This window comes from Lynx rufus, unplaced genomic scaffold (genome assembly GCF_022079265.1).
Source record: "Lynx rufus isolate CCGP_SWC_20201006 ecotype Redwood Valley unplaced genomic scaffold, mLynRuf1.p SCAF_1, whole genome shotgun sequence".
Classification (NCBI taxonomy): Eukaryota; Metazoa; Chordata; class Mammalia; order Carnivora; family Felidae; genus Lynx; species Lynx rufus.
Genome location: NW_025814823.1, coordinates 107528100 through 107543620, shown reverse-complemented (window position 1 = coordinate 107543620; position 15521 = coordinate 107528100).

The following is a 15521-nucleotide window of genomic DNA, read 5'->3' as shown; positions in this document are numbered from 1 at the left end:
GTCTTAGTTGATTTCTACTTTCAACTGAGATGGAATGGGAGGGACCAGACTTAACTTCCTAACATAAACAATGAAATACATGCAACAATATTTTTCAAGACATTTAATTTTAAGTAAAAAAGGAAAGAGTGATCACTCACAGCCAAGAAACAAGCAAAATTAGCCCTACAAGCACCATAGCCCACTGTCTTGATTGTTTCAGAAAATGGAGCAGGGAGGGGAAGCCCACACACAGTCTAGTAGACTTCCTGACTTGAGATGCTGGAGCTGGAAATCCGAGGAAACCCAGGTAGCTTTAAATAGGCCTGACCTCAACGGATGCTATGTTACTCACCTAAAAAATCTCACAAGTAGGAACTGTTGCCAAGTAACTTAACTGCATCCCAGAACAAGTTCAATCATACTTACATCAACACAAAAATGTCCAGCACCTAAGAAGGTAAAAGTTACCACATCTAGCATTCCATTTTAAAAAGGAATGGGAGGGGCACCTGGGTGGCTCAGGTTAAGCAGCCTACTTCCGCTCAGGTCATGATTTCGCGGTCTGTGAGTTCGAGCCCCGAGTCAGGCTCTGTGCTGACAGCTCAGAGCCTGGAGCCTGTTTCAGATTCTGTGTCTCCCTCTCTCTGACCCTCCCCCGTTCATGCTCGGTCTCTCTCTGTCTCAAACATAAATAAACATTAAAAAAACAAAAAAATAAAAAGGAATGGGAAAAGAAATACAACCCCAAATTAAGAGAGAAATTACCAACCAAATGTAAACCAGAACAACGTATTAATATTAAGGGTAATGGCACTAAATTGGTTATTACAACTGTATTCCACATGCTTGAAAGTTAAGGGAATTATAATAGAGTATGCTGAGTAGAGACATGGAAAATATAAAAAATATTAAAAAGAGTCCAAATCAAAATTCCAGAGCTTAAAATTGCTATGTTAGAAATGGAAAAATCCTCTGCATGGCTGATTAGATATTATAGCAGAAATAAATGATCAACTTGAAGACCTAGCAGTAGAGACTATAGAATATGAAACAGAGATCAAAGGCTAAAAATATAATGAAGAGAGAATTACTGAGCTATATGACAACTTCAAACAGAGTAATGTAGATGTGCAATTAAAAGTTCCATAGGGAGAGGAAAAGAGCGTGTACAGAAAAAAAAATTGAAGAATAATGGCTAAAATTCTACAAGTTTGAGGAAACTAGAGAGGACAGTATGAAAAATTCCCCAAATGCAAAAGGCAAGACACTTATTTAAAAACTGCACCAAAGCATGTCATGATCAAATTGCTCAAAGTCTTAAAAGTGACCAGGAAAAAGGAGACACATTACATATAAAGGAATAAAGACAAGGATGACAAAAGATTTATCAGAAACAATGTGAGCCTAGTCATAGTAGAATAACATCTTCTAAGTGCTGGAAAAAAACCTGTCAACTAGAAATCTATACCTAGCAAGGGACAGGGAAGTAAGGATGGAGGGATTATAAAAGACACAAGGAAATTTGAGGAGGGATGATGAATACGTTCACTATCTTGATTGTGGTGATTTCACAGGTATATACATATGTCAAAATTTATTAAACTATGCACTTTTGCGGACTTCAAGCTGTATTACAAAGCTGTAATCATCAAGACAGTATGGTACTGGCACAAGAATACTCTGATCAATGGAAAAGAAAAGAAAACCCAGAAATGGGCCCACAAACATATGGCCCACTAATGTTTGACAAAGCAGGTAAGAATATCCAATGGAATAAATATAGTCTCTTCAGCAAGTGGTGCTGGGAAAACTGGACAACCACATGTAGAAAAATGAACCTGGACCACTTTCTTATGCCATACACAAAAATAAACTCAAAATGGATGAAAGACCTAAATCTAAGACAGGAAGCCATCAACACCCTCGAGGAAAAAGCAGGCAAAAACCTCTTTGGCCTTGGCTGCAGCAACTTCTTACTTAATTCGTCTCCAGAGGCAAGGGAAACAAAAACAAAAATGAACTACTGGGACCTCATGAAAATAAAAATCTTCTGCACAGCATAGGAAACAATCAGCAAAACTAAAAGGCAACTGATGGAATGGGAGAAGACATTTGCAAACGACATATCAGATAAAGGATTAGTATCCAAAATCTATAAAGAACTTAACAAACTCAACACCCAAAGACAAATAATCTAGTGAAGCAATAGGCAAAAGACATGAATAGACACTTCTCCAAAGAAGACATCCAGATGGCCAATCGACACATGAAACAATGCTCAAAATCACTCATCATCATCAGGGAAATACAAATCAAAACCACAATGAGATACCACCTCACACCTGTCAGAATGGCTAACGTTAACAACCCAGGCAACAACAGATGTTGGTGAGGATGCGGATAAAGAGGATCTCTTTTGTACCACTGGTGGGAATGCAAACTGGTGAAACCACTCTGGAAAACAGTGGGGAGTTTCCTCGAAAAATTAAAAACAGAACTACCCTACAACCCAGCAATTGCTCTACTAGGTATTTATCCAAGGGATACAGGGATGCTGTTTTGAAGGGGCACATGCACCCCAATGTTTATAGCAGCACTATCAACAATAGCCAAAGTATGGAAAGACCCCAAATGTCCATCGATGGATGAATGGATAAAGAAGATGTGGTATATATATATATATATATATATATACACATATACATACAATGGAGTGTTACTCGGCAATCAAAAAGAATGAAATCTTGCCATTTGTAACTACGTGGATGGAACTAGAGGGTATTATGCTAAATGAAATTAGTCAGAGAAATACAAGTATCATATGACTTCACTCATGTGAGGACTTTAAGGCATACTTATTTTATTTTATTTTTTTTTAAGGCATACTTATTTTAAAATGCTCCAACGAACTCTTCAATGTATAAACAACAGTGGAATTATCCCTTCACCAAAGGATAACGTCTAGTTTTCTATCCAATAACATCCTGTTATTGCCCAGTAATATCTATTTCCTCTACACTATTTCAAATTTCGCACCTCTGACTGATCAGATTTGGAAATGGTTTCTCAGGATTCCATAAAGTGTGATGAATCTACCTAAAACACAAATAGAGAAAAAGGTACTGGTGGTAGTGACTATAGTCCAGAACTTAGCTCATATCCATCCAGATGGGCAGAATCAGCAAAGTTTTCTTACTCTGCACTTAGTGCAAGTTTCTCATTCTGCCTATCTGGCTGTCTCTGGCTGTGCTCACTGCAGCATCTCTCTCCCTCACACTTGAAAGTGCACTGGGAAAACTTCCAATGCTGGTGACTATGCCAGGTCAGCAGTCCAGTTGCTCTTGCTGCCAGTGTTATGGCCTAAAAATCAACATAGGTATTGGGCAATAAAATGCCCCTGGATGTCACCCTCAGACTTCTCTGACAATCCAGCTCTCATAAAACTCCAGCTGGCTGGCTATTCATTTTGCTCTTATGGATTCTATCGCCTAAAAATCAAAGTCAAAATTTTTATCAATGGAAGCTTTGAAGTGAGGGAATGTTGAGTATTTTCTATACCTTAGCAATTGGCATGGGGGTTTTATCCTTGGTCCTAATTACCAACTTAGAGCTAGTGTTGCATGATGCCTAACAGCAAGATAAAATTATATGCTGGGATTTGAAGGAAAGATAATTTGTACTTTCCCCCATCCCCAAGTTTCATCCCAGGAAATGCATATTTTAATGCAGGAAATTATTATGTTGCACAGCATAGAGGATTGCACAGCATCAGGTAGTTGTGAATAATGCTGCAAGGAACATGGGAATGCAGATATACTGTTTTTACTTCCTTTTGATAAATACTGAGAAACGGCAATGCTGTATCATATAGTTCTAGTTTAAAATTTTGAGGAACCTCCATACTCTCTTCCATAGTAGATACATCTATTTACATTCCCACCATCAGTGCACAAGAATTCCTTTTTTCTCCACACCCTCACCAACAGTTGTCAGTTCTTGTCTTTTTGAAGATGGCCATATTAACAGGTATGTATGAGGTGACATTTCATTGTGTTTTTGATTTCCAGTTCGTTGATGATAAATGATGCTAAGTACCTTTTCATGTGCCTGTTGGCCATTTGCATTTCTTCTTTGAAAAAATTCAGTTCCTCTGCCCATTTTCAAATCAGAATTTTTTTTTTTTTGCTACAGAACTGTGTGAATTCCAATATATTTTAGATATTAAGTCCTTACCAAATATATGATTAGCAAACTTTCTCTACCATTCTACAAATTGTCTTTTCATTTTAATACAACTGAGTTGATTTCGTGTGTGGTGTAACATAGGGATCCAGTTTGCCCAACATCATATATTGAAGACTGTATCCTTTACCAATTGTATATTCTAGTAGTCTTTGCATTTCTATACCTCCCTCACAAGGTGAACCCTTCTGCTTCCCTCTATGTGTGTGTCTCATTCCCTCCTCCGTATGTGAGCAAAAGATGATGGGGGATGACATATTTGCAGACAGCCTCAGGTTTACATGATGCCAGCTTGCTGATCCCCAAGTATGCTCTATATATTAATATCTACATAAAGATAAGCTAGCCCTCCTTTTGTAATATTTAGACAATACACTGGTTGTCTGGCCAGGCCCTGATCATATTACCCTTGTTAAGTTTGATAGAATATGACTGACATCCCTGTCAGGGAAGGGAAATTTTCAAAGGAAATTGTGTGTACTTACAAGAAGGTGGAAATGATCCTCATCAGATAAAAGAGTGAATGTTTTTTATGGGAAGAAAAAGAGAAGCTCTAAAAGCAAATGAATCAAGGACTGACATGACCTCATGCAAACCAGTTCTTTTCTTTGACCCTAAACTCCATCAAGTAAACAAAAGACCTCTCACATGTGATAGAAAGTCCAGTGGATAAACAAAAATATGTTCGTGCTTAGCACACCAAGCATTCTTTGCTTTGCGGTGGCAGTCTCTGATTACAGAAAATTCATGCTTATGAAGTGAAAATAAAATAATAATTGTCAACATTTATATAGTGTTCATTATTTGCTACATTCTGTTCTAAGTGCTACACATATATTAACTTATTTAACCTTCCCAATAACCCTGTGATGAAGCTATTATTAATATTGCTAGTTAAGAGGTTAGTAAACAGCAGAGCTAGAATTCAGACTCAGTCACTGTCTGCTGCGGAATGTGATCACCTCTCCCTATGCTTCCTTTATCTCAGTATGTAGTTGACTCACAACATGACTTTTCAGAATGGGGAGTACACAACAAAATATAGGCATTATAACAGAAGAGCCTTGTATATTTTCTTTTTTCTTAATCATGAAACACTACCCTTCTCTGGGTAAACTTTAAGGAACGATTTTAATTCTCTTTAAAAATTTCTCTACTATGGGGTGCCTAGGTAGCTCATTGAGTTAAGCATCTGATTTCAGCTCAGGTCAATATCTCAGTTCATGGATTCAAGCCCGACAGGCTCCACACTAGGAACCTACTTGGGATTCTCTCTCTCCCTTTCTCTTTGCCCCTCCCCCACTCGTGCTTTCTCTTTCTCAAAATAAGTAAACCAAAAAATTATTTAAAAATTTCTCTATTAGCACATTTGGTTTCATAACAGCTGTGTTTCTTATCTTTAGGGTATTCTTAAGATACTGCTCACTTCCTTTTTTTAATTTCACGTGTTATAGGTACTCTGATGCATTCAATCTTTTGAAAGGCCAGAAAGTGTTTGCTATTTAAGAGTTGCTTAACCACGGGAAGAATCTTAGTTCTATATACCCCTTCGCTAGAGATGAGAGGTTTTGAGGAGGTTAACACTTTCTTCACTGCTGTTTCACAGGAATAATAATTTGAGTGCCTATCCTGTACCAGGCCCCATGGTGAATACTTTTTCATCTCTATCATCCCCTTAGAGGTATAAAATCAGCTCTCCATAAGCAAAGGCCATTCTGTGTACACACAGAATTGTATGTCTTGTTATCAAAGGGGTTCTCAGGCCCTCTTTCATCATCATCACAGGCAGAATTCTCTTAATTGAGCGCAAGTCCTCTAAGTGGGTCTCTGAAATAGGCGGAAAGTAATTTTCTGCTGAATTAAGCAAGGTTGTAAACTCAAAGAGGATAGCTCCCTATAAAGGCTTATGGGATTGCAAATCAATGTAAACAATTTACTTCAAAGGCCTCTGCCTGATTCGGCATTTAATGGGGAAATGTGCTTCTTCAATAGTACTTCTAAAGCTTAAATAAAATTGTCATATAGATTTTCCACATTTTGACATTTCTAATTATTATAATAATTTGACAGATTTTTGGGAATGCAAGCTGGTGCAGCCACTCTGGAAAACAGTATGGAGGTTCCTCAAAAAACTGAAAATAGAACTATCCTACAAACCAGCAATTGTACTACTAGGCATTTATACAAGGCATATAGGTGTGCTGTTCTGAAGGGACATATGCACCCCCATGTTTATAGAAGCACTACCAATAATAGCCAAAGTATGGAAAGAGCCCAAATGTTCATCGATGGATGAATGGATAAAGAAGATGTGGTATACACACACACACACACACACACACACACACACACACACACACACACACGATGGGGTATTATTCAGCAACGTAAAAGAATGAAATCTTGCCGTTTGCAACTACATGGATGGAACTGGAGGGTATTATGCTAAGTGAAATTAGTCAGAGAAAGACAAAAGTCATATGACTTCACTCATATGAAGACTTTAAGAGACAAAACAGATGAACATAAGGGAAGGGAAACAAAAATAATATAAAAACAGGGAGAGGGACAAAACAAAAGAGACTCATAAATATGGAGAACAAACTGAGGGTTACTGGAGAGGTTGTGGGAGGGGGGATGGCTAAATAGGTAAGGGGCACTAAGGAATCTACTCCTGAAATCATTTTTGCAGTATATGCAACTAATTTGGATGTAAATTTTTTAAATTGGATTTTTTAAATTGGATGTAAATTTTTTAAATTGGAGTAAATGCAACTAATTTGGATGTAAATTTTTAAAAAAATTTTTTTAAATGAAGTCTTCACAAAAAAAGACATAGGGTACTGAGTAACATTACTCTACTTTTCTTTTTACTAATTTACTCTAATACTGTACTAAAGAACATACATGAAATTTCCCTAGTCTAAAGGATATATGCCTATTATAAAGGATAAATACCTATTCCTGCAAATGAAAAGTCCAGATGCCATTATATGGTGTTTTGTACCCTTAAATCAAATATTTTTTCTTTAAAATTATTTTCCATATTAAACTAAACAAAAATATTTGAAGTAGCCAATTTATAAAAAAAAATTTAAATGGCATCTATATTATATGTTAAAATCAAATTAAACATACAAAATTATACAAACCTGTTTAAATACTTTTAGGTAGGAGGAAATCTGAGTGTGATTTTTAGAAAGTGTTACTGATCACAGAAGTTAAATTAATGACCCTCTAAATCACCTGCATTGTATCAACACCCATTCTCAAGTAACAAATAGAGGTTTTGAGTAAAGGTCTGACTAACCTACAAGTTAGTTTCTGAATCTAACATTTAATAATTCTACAGAAGTTTTGCTTGCCTAGAATCATACTACAATAATATTTGCTGTTTTGAGGACACATTATAAAATAATGAAAACAAATAAGAATACTTCATACTACTACAAAACCCCTATTATGAAGCCTGTAAACAGTGTGTCAGAAAGAGTATAATTTTTCTCATACTTCTCAGCTAAATGTCCACAAGTGTATGCTAACTAGTGACCGAATAATAAAAGTTAATATGCTGGCATTTTGCAGTATCATGTTTTATAACCTATGATAGTGACTCTATAGTTTAAAATCCACTATTTTCCTTAATGTAGAACCAACAAACCCATGTTTAATTCAGACGGTACCTGAATACCATCTAAAGATGAGAGCATTCTTGGGCATCTCTGCCCTAAAGAACTGTAATTTTGTCTTCACATATGGACTACCGTGCTTGTGTAAATATTCTTCAAATCAATAACCTGTATTTAATATGTGTAAAACACAGAGAAATGGGGTTCAAATGCTTTGGCACAGACCTTTTTTCCCTTGTTCTGTTTTATTACTAAAAAAAAGTCAGCCATGTGCATTTCAGTTATTTTATTATTGTATCATTACTTTTGACTACACTGAGAAGAATTTTCGTGGACCAAGTTTCATGAAACTTTACTCTCAAGTAGATGAGAATAACTGAGACAAATTCTCATTGTGAACATGTTTATAAAATGTCCTTTAAAAAAGATTATTCACACAATTCTAATAACATTCTTTTCTTTAAATTTTGGACTTTAGTATACAAGTTACTACCTCAAAGGACAATGCAAGAAAACTCTTATTTTAATTTTTTATCCCCCTTTCCCCCCTATTTCTACACCTCCTTCAACTTCTGCAACCAAACAACCATTCTATACTATTAAGTGATTTTTTTTTGTTTCCTATGTGTTTTATAAAACATGTATTATTGTATTATGTATATGTATTTTTAATTTTTATGAATGCTAATGGACTTCATAGCTTACTTTGGTTTGTTTAACTCTCCTCACATGAGCACTTAGGTTTTTGTTTTGCTTTGATTTTCATTTTTTTATCATAAAATTTACCTACAATAAAATGCACAGATCTTAAGAGTACATTTTGATGAGTTTCAATCAAAGCATTAATTTGTATAACCATTACCCCCAATGAGATATAGAATAGTTCCATCACTGCACAAAATTTTCTTTTCACTCCTTTCATCAGTCCTCAACCACTATTTTGATTTCTATCAATAATATGAAGACAGTACTCCTGTATCCCTTGGGTAGATTCCTAGCAGTGCTATTGCTGGGTCATAGGGTAGGTCTATTTTTAATTTTCTGAGGAACCTCCACACTGCTTTCCAGAGCGGCTGCACCAATTTGCATTCCCACCAACAGTGCAAGAGGGTTCCCGTTTCTCCACATCCTCTCCAGCATCTATAGTCTCCTGATTTGTTCATTTTGGCCACTCTGACTGGCGTGAGGTGATACCTGAGTGTGGTTTTGATTTGTATTTCCCTGATGAGGAGCGACGCTGAACATCTTTTCATGTGCCTGTTGGCCATCTGGATGTCTTCTTTAGAGAAGTGTCTATTCATGTTTTCTGCCCATTTCTTCACTGGGTTATTTGTTTTTCGGGTGTGGAGTCTGGTGAGCTCTTTATAGATTTTAGATACTAGACCTTTGTCTGATATGTCATTTGCAAATATCTTTTCCCATTCCGTTGGTTGCCTTTTAGTTTTGTTGGTTGTTTCCTTTGCTGTGCAGAAGCTTTTTATCTTCATAAGGTCCCAGTAATTCACTTTTGCTTTTAATTCCCTTGCCTTTGGGGATGTGTCGAGTAAGAGATTGCTACGGCTGAGGTCAGAGAGGTCTTTTCCTGCTTTCTCCTCTAAGGTTCTGATGGTTTCCTGTCTCACATTTAGGTCCTTTATCCATTTTGAGTTTATTTTTGTAAATGGTGTGAGAAAGTGGTCTAGTTTCAACCTTCTGCATGTTGCTGTCCAGTTCTCCCAGCACCATTTGTTAAAGAGGCTGTCTTTTTTCCATTGGATGTTCTTTCCTGCTTTGTCAAAGATGAGTTGGCCATATGTTTGTGGGTCTAGTTCTGGGGTTTCTATTCTATTCCATTGGTCTGTGTGTCTGTTTTTGTGCCAATACCATGCTGTCTTGATGATGACAGCTTTGTAGTAGAGGCTGAAGTCCCAATGTTCATAGCAGCACTCTCAACAATAGCCAAATTATGGAAAGAGCCTAAATGTCCATCAACTGATGAATGGATAAAGAAATTGTGGTTTATATACACAATGGAATACTACGTGGCAATGAGAAAAAATGAAATATGGCCTTTTGTAGCAACGTGGATGGAACTGGAGAGTGTAATGCTAAGTGAAATAAGCCATACAGAGAAAGACAGATACCATATGGTTTCACTCTTATGTGGATCCTGAGAAACTTAACAGGAACCCATGGGGGAGGGGAAGGAAAAAAAAAAAAAAAAAAAAGGACGTTAGAGTGGGAGAGAGCCAAAGCATAAGAGACTGTTAAAAACTGAGAACAAACTGAGGGTTGATGGGGGGTGGGAGGGAGGGGCGGGTGGGTGATGGGTATTGAGGAGGGCACCTTTTGGGATGAGCACTGGGTGTTGTATGGAAACCAATTTGTCAATAAACTTCATATAAAAAAAAAAATAATATGAAGACAAAATTTGCAAATCAGAAAATAGTTAAAATTATTCCAGAACAAGTGAGGAACTGAACAAACTGAATGCTAAAATATCAAACAGTTTATAAGACTTATTCCTGAAATTCTGCAGTTGAATTGTATGATATCATGACTTGTTGGAAGAATCTTTTGACAGAACGCCTATTTTTAATTGGAAAAATTTACATTCTATACTAGAGAATTAAATTGTGAAGGCCTATGATTTGCATCCAAATATGGTAAAATATTCAAAAGGATTTTAAATAGAATTTATGAATTTGGGCTTTAGAAAGAAAGGTTTTATCAAAGAAACTTCTAAAGGAGGCTAAAAAGGCCGTACCTGGAAAATACATGGATTAAAATATATATATCAATAGGGGCAGAATGAAGATTGAGAATATTTACCATTTAGAGAAAAACCTGCTTGGATGTTTCCAGGTGACTCACCAAGGAAAGAATATTTTCTCTATTTAAAAAATATGGTCTTTAGAGAAGAAGTTCATTAAAAATATAAAACGTTTCAAAATTACTAATTATAAATTTTTTTTTAATATTTTATTTTTTAAGTAATCTCTGTACCCAACATGGGGCTCAAACTTATAGCTCTAAGATCAAGAGTCTCATGTTCTCTGACTGACACAGCTAGGTACACCAATAATAAAATTACTTTTTAAAGTATTGGAATCATCTGGCAAAATAAAAATAAAACCTGTTGAAAAAAGGGTCCTTCAGAAAAATACCTGTAATACAGTATTATAAATAAAGTTTAAAAAGTGATTAAAATATGTGCATATGTACCAAAATTAAACAAATTGTGCTATTTCAATGTTAGAAAATCAATGATTCAAAAAAAATTTTAGTTTAATGTACACAAATGCATGTTATTTTCATTTTGAGAAAATTAAAATTAAAAATAATTTGAGAAAAAATATTTTATAAATTCATACAGATAATAAACCTAATTTCTCAGTCAACAAATATTTAAAAACTAAATTACTTAAATTATTTTAGCACCTTAGTGCCCTTGTTTAGACAATAAATTATACAGTTGTCATTATAAAAGGGAAATGTCCTTGAGACTTTTAAGTTTATTTATTTGAGAAAGAGAGAGCATGTGTGCAAGTGAGCAGGAGAAGGGGCGAGAGGGAGAAAGAATCCTAGGTAGGCTCCGTGATTAGCATGGAGTTCTGGAGCCTGACATGAGGCTGGATCTCTCTAATCATGTGATCATGACCTAAGCTGAAATCAAGAGTCAGACGTTTAACCAATGTGGCCACCCAGGCACCCCTCCTTGAGACTTTTTATATATGACATTTGCTAAGAACATAAAAGTAAAATCTACAATTATGGATTACCTTTTTTGTTTCTTCTTTGGATACTTCTTCCTCCCTGGAATGGTAGCTCTCCATGGGAGCACAGACATTCTGTCTCCTTCACTACTTTAAGGCTGAGCATTTAGAATACTGCCAAAAGTAGTACAGGATGACTAACAAATTTTCAAATATGGTCTTTCATATGGTATAGGTTCATTTTCATCAGAATTAATAGGAATTTGCATTCCCCCTGTATCCACTTTTATGAAATTGTTTTTATTTGTGACCAGACAGGGCAGTAAAATGAATTTTACCTTATATTTATTGTTTATAACATTTTTAAAACTATTTTTGTATTGCTAATCTATGATAGAAAAAATACTTATAATACTCAAGAGTTTTAAAAGTTCAATATTAAAAGATTCTCTATTTTTAAACACAGCCAGAATTTCCCCTGGAATAACGGTATTGAGTTATTTCTCAGTATTTCTGCCTAAATAATCAATGGTTCTGCATTAATGTATATTTACCATATCAGTCAGCAGTAATGGAAACTTGTGAATTAATGATTTGCAAATCACAATGATTTTATGTTTTTAGTGGGTGGCAAGAAGCATGAGCAATCAAAGATCACCTAACTCTTTTCTAAGCATTGAGTTTTTTTTGAAGATACATTTCAGTCCCTCCAAGTAGTGAATCATGAGGCTGAATTCCAATAAAAAAAAAAAAAAGGTTAGAGAGGGAGGGAGCCAAAACATAAGAGACTCTTAAAAACTGAGAACTGAGGGTTGATGGTGGGGGCTGGGAGGGACGGGAGGGTGGGTGATGGGTACTGAGGAAGGCACCTGTTGGGATAACCACTGGGTATTGTACGGAAACCAATTTAACGATAAATTTCATATTAAAAATTAAAATAAAGTAAAATAAAATAAAAAGAAATAAAGATAGAAATCCCCCTGTAAGTTGATACTAGCATTTGAATCTGCTTTCTTCCTGCAAACATGACGATTCCAGAAGAGGAGGCAAAGAGATTAAGAAAATGAGTAGTGCTTTTGATAGCCTACCAGGCCAGGAAGACAAAAAATAAGAAGCATATTATTATTAGTTTCCCTAAGAGGTTTTACTGTCCAGCAGATAATAGACTGACCTGTACATTTAACTCATCTCTTAAGAATATTTAATTATTTTGTAATACAACTATGTGTTTATATAAATCATATTAACTTTTAACTTTTCCCTTTTGAATATCATTAAGGAGTAGTAGATTCTCACAGACTCAATTTGTTCCAATTAGCAATAATTATTAGTCTTTTCAAGTCTTACTTTGTACCAATTTAGCTAATGGAAACACCATAAACTTGGCTTCTTCAAGGCTATGCTAGTATTTCAAAAGACCTTTGACTTCTGGCAATAAGATATTTCAAACACTTTTTATTTTTAACGTTTCCCTGGCCAGAGACATGAAATCATGTACTCTTCAAATAATACTTCTAATGTACAGTGAAATAGAGTCTAAAATATAAGTAGTAGGTATGAATATTATATTTTTTCCTCAATACCCATTACTGGTATTTACATTCTGTTGGTTCTCTTTGGTGACAATGCTGAAAAATACACTTTTACTAGAGTCATTAGTTCATATTCATATTTCCTAATGAACCTCAATTAATAAAACACTTAATTTTTTTCCATTATAAAATTTTAAGTAATCTTTCTACATTGTACCTTCTTGATTTTTACCATTCTCCCAAGCTTTAATTTTTCCCAATTTCCCTTACTAGAGTTTACACTGACCATACCTACACACACACAAATAACCTACTACATTAGATTCAGCTCAGGCTCAAACTATCACTACCAAAAGCACAGTAACAGAGTATCTGTGAACAATTAACTGGGATGTGAACTTATTTTTACTAGTATGTCAAAACCACATTTGCTAAATTAATCATTGTTATACAAAGTTTAGCCCCACTCAAAATTATGGATACCCATTGCCAATTATCACCTCTAATTTTGATCATTTCTCCAATAACATTTTCTTCATGTCCCTAGCTTAAAGAATTTAGAGTCATTTCTTACTTCTGGTCAAATAAAATTTACTTACTTCAGAAAATATTTAATTATAAATTAATTTTATTTTGATCAAAGGGTTACAGATACTTACTAATATAATAAGATGAGAGTAAGAATGGAACTTCCTCTTCTAATAATCACAAGCAAGGTAATTCAAACCAATAGTCCCAGAGAGAATAACTAGTAACTGGACAAAATATTAAAAGTATCTGCTGAAGGCACTGGAGACCCAACAAGGCACTAAAAATTTTGAAACCCAGACCCAAAAGAAGGCAGTGAAGGGAGTCCAGCATTTGGAGCTACATTTCTCCAAATGCTACTTGCTAAATTGAGAAGAGGTTGAGAAGCTGAAAAGCTGAGGTATGATTTTGACAACTGCATGCTAGTGGAACAAAATTAGAGTCAGAACGTAAGAAGAGGCACCTCACATGTCTCCACTCTCTGTGCTGAGGTCATTTAACATGGGAATAAGCATAAATGTGGAAACATACTATCTCTATGACTTTGACTTGCTTGAGCTACCTGTCAGAAGCAAATACATTCCTCTGAAGGAAGAACATCATCCAAAACTTAAAATTATTTCTATATTTTGTTTTCATACTACACGTGTGACTGCCATTCAAAATTAAAGTGGACTATGAGGAATAAAACAACATAAATATAAAAGAAGAGAAACAACAGACAATAAAAATGAATGCTCATGGAATATAGATAATGAAGGCACAAAGCCTATAATTAAAATAAATGTAGTTACAATGTTCAAGGAGATAAGATGAAAATAAAATAAGGCTTACAGGAGAAAACTGGAAAAGAAAGTCTAAATTCTAGAACTGAAAAATACAATCTCAAAAGTAATAACTCTAAAAATGGATTTAATAGCATATTATAAAAATAATTATTCACTTACTGGAAATAATCAACAGAAATTTTCTAGCAATAAGTATGGAAAGATTTTTTAAAAAGAAAAGAAAAAAAGTAAAGAAAAATACAGATGAAAGAGTAAAAGACCCAGGGGATAGAAAGAAAAATTGCAATATATGTATGTGTGTAATTGGAATGGCAGAGAAAAAGGGATAGGAGATAGGTAGGAACAAGACTGGAAAAGAAATGGTGGAGAAATTTCAAAACTGAAGGAAAAAAATCAAGCCATAGCTGCAGAGCACCCAACAAGTTAAATCAAAATAAAAACATACAATTTCTACTTCTATCCAGATTCACCAAAAAATAAGAAACAAGTTAAAACTGAAACACAATATACAAAAGAATGGTTTTCAATATATAACACATCAGGAAATGAAAGACAGTAATTCCTGAAAGGAAGGAAATAAATGAGCTGAGGCCTACAACTGCCAGAATTTACATCCTGGATAAAGAATCCAGTTCATGTACAAAGAGTGGGAAGCCAATAGTGTCTTGGTTCCCTGAGGTGAGGTAACAGAGTTGTGAGTCCTACACAGCTATGACATATATAGTAGAATTCCAGAGACAAGAGGGCTACACCAACAGAAACTCTGGAAACCTACAGAGGTTTCAAGTCTTCAGTTGAGGACTCATTAGCACAGGTGTATGAGGACACTATATGAACCAAGAGAAAGCATCATGGGGAAAAAAAGGAGAGGAAACAAACAGCAATGGTCTTGCTTCAGCCAAAGTGATAAATCTCAATTACAAAAATACAGCAGAAAATATGCAGCACCAAAAAAGTTAAAATTCACAATGCCTACCATTCAACGAGAAATTACTGGCAAAAAAAAAAAAAAACAAGGAAGAAGGAAAATATGGTACATAAGAAGGAGAAAAATAAATCAAGAGAAAGTGACAGAGTAATAACAAAGATAATAAAACTAGTAGACAGGAACATTAAAACAGGTTT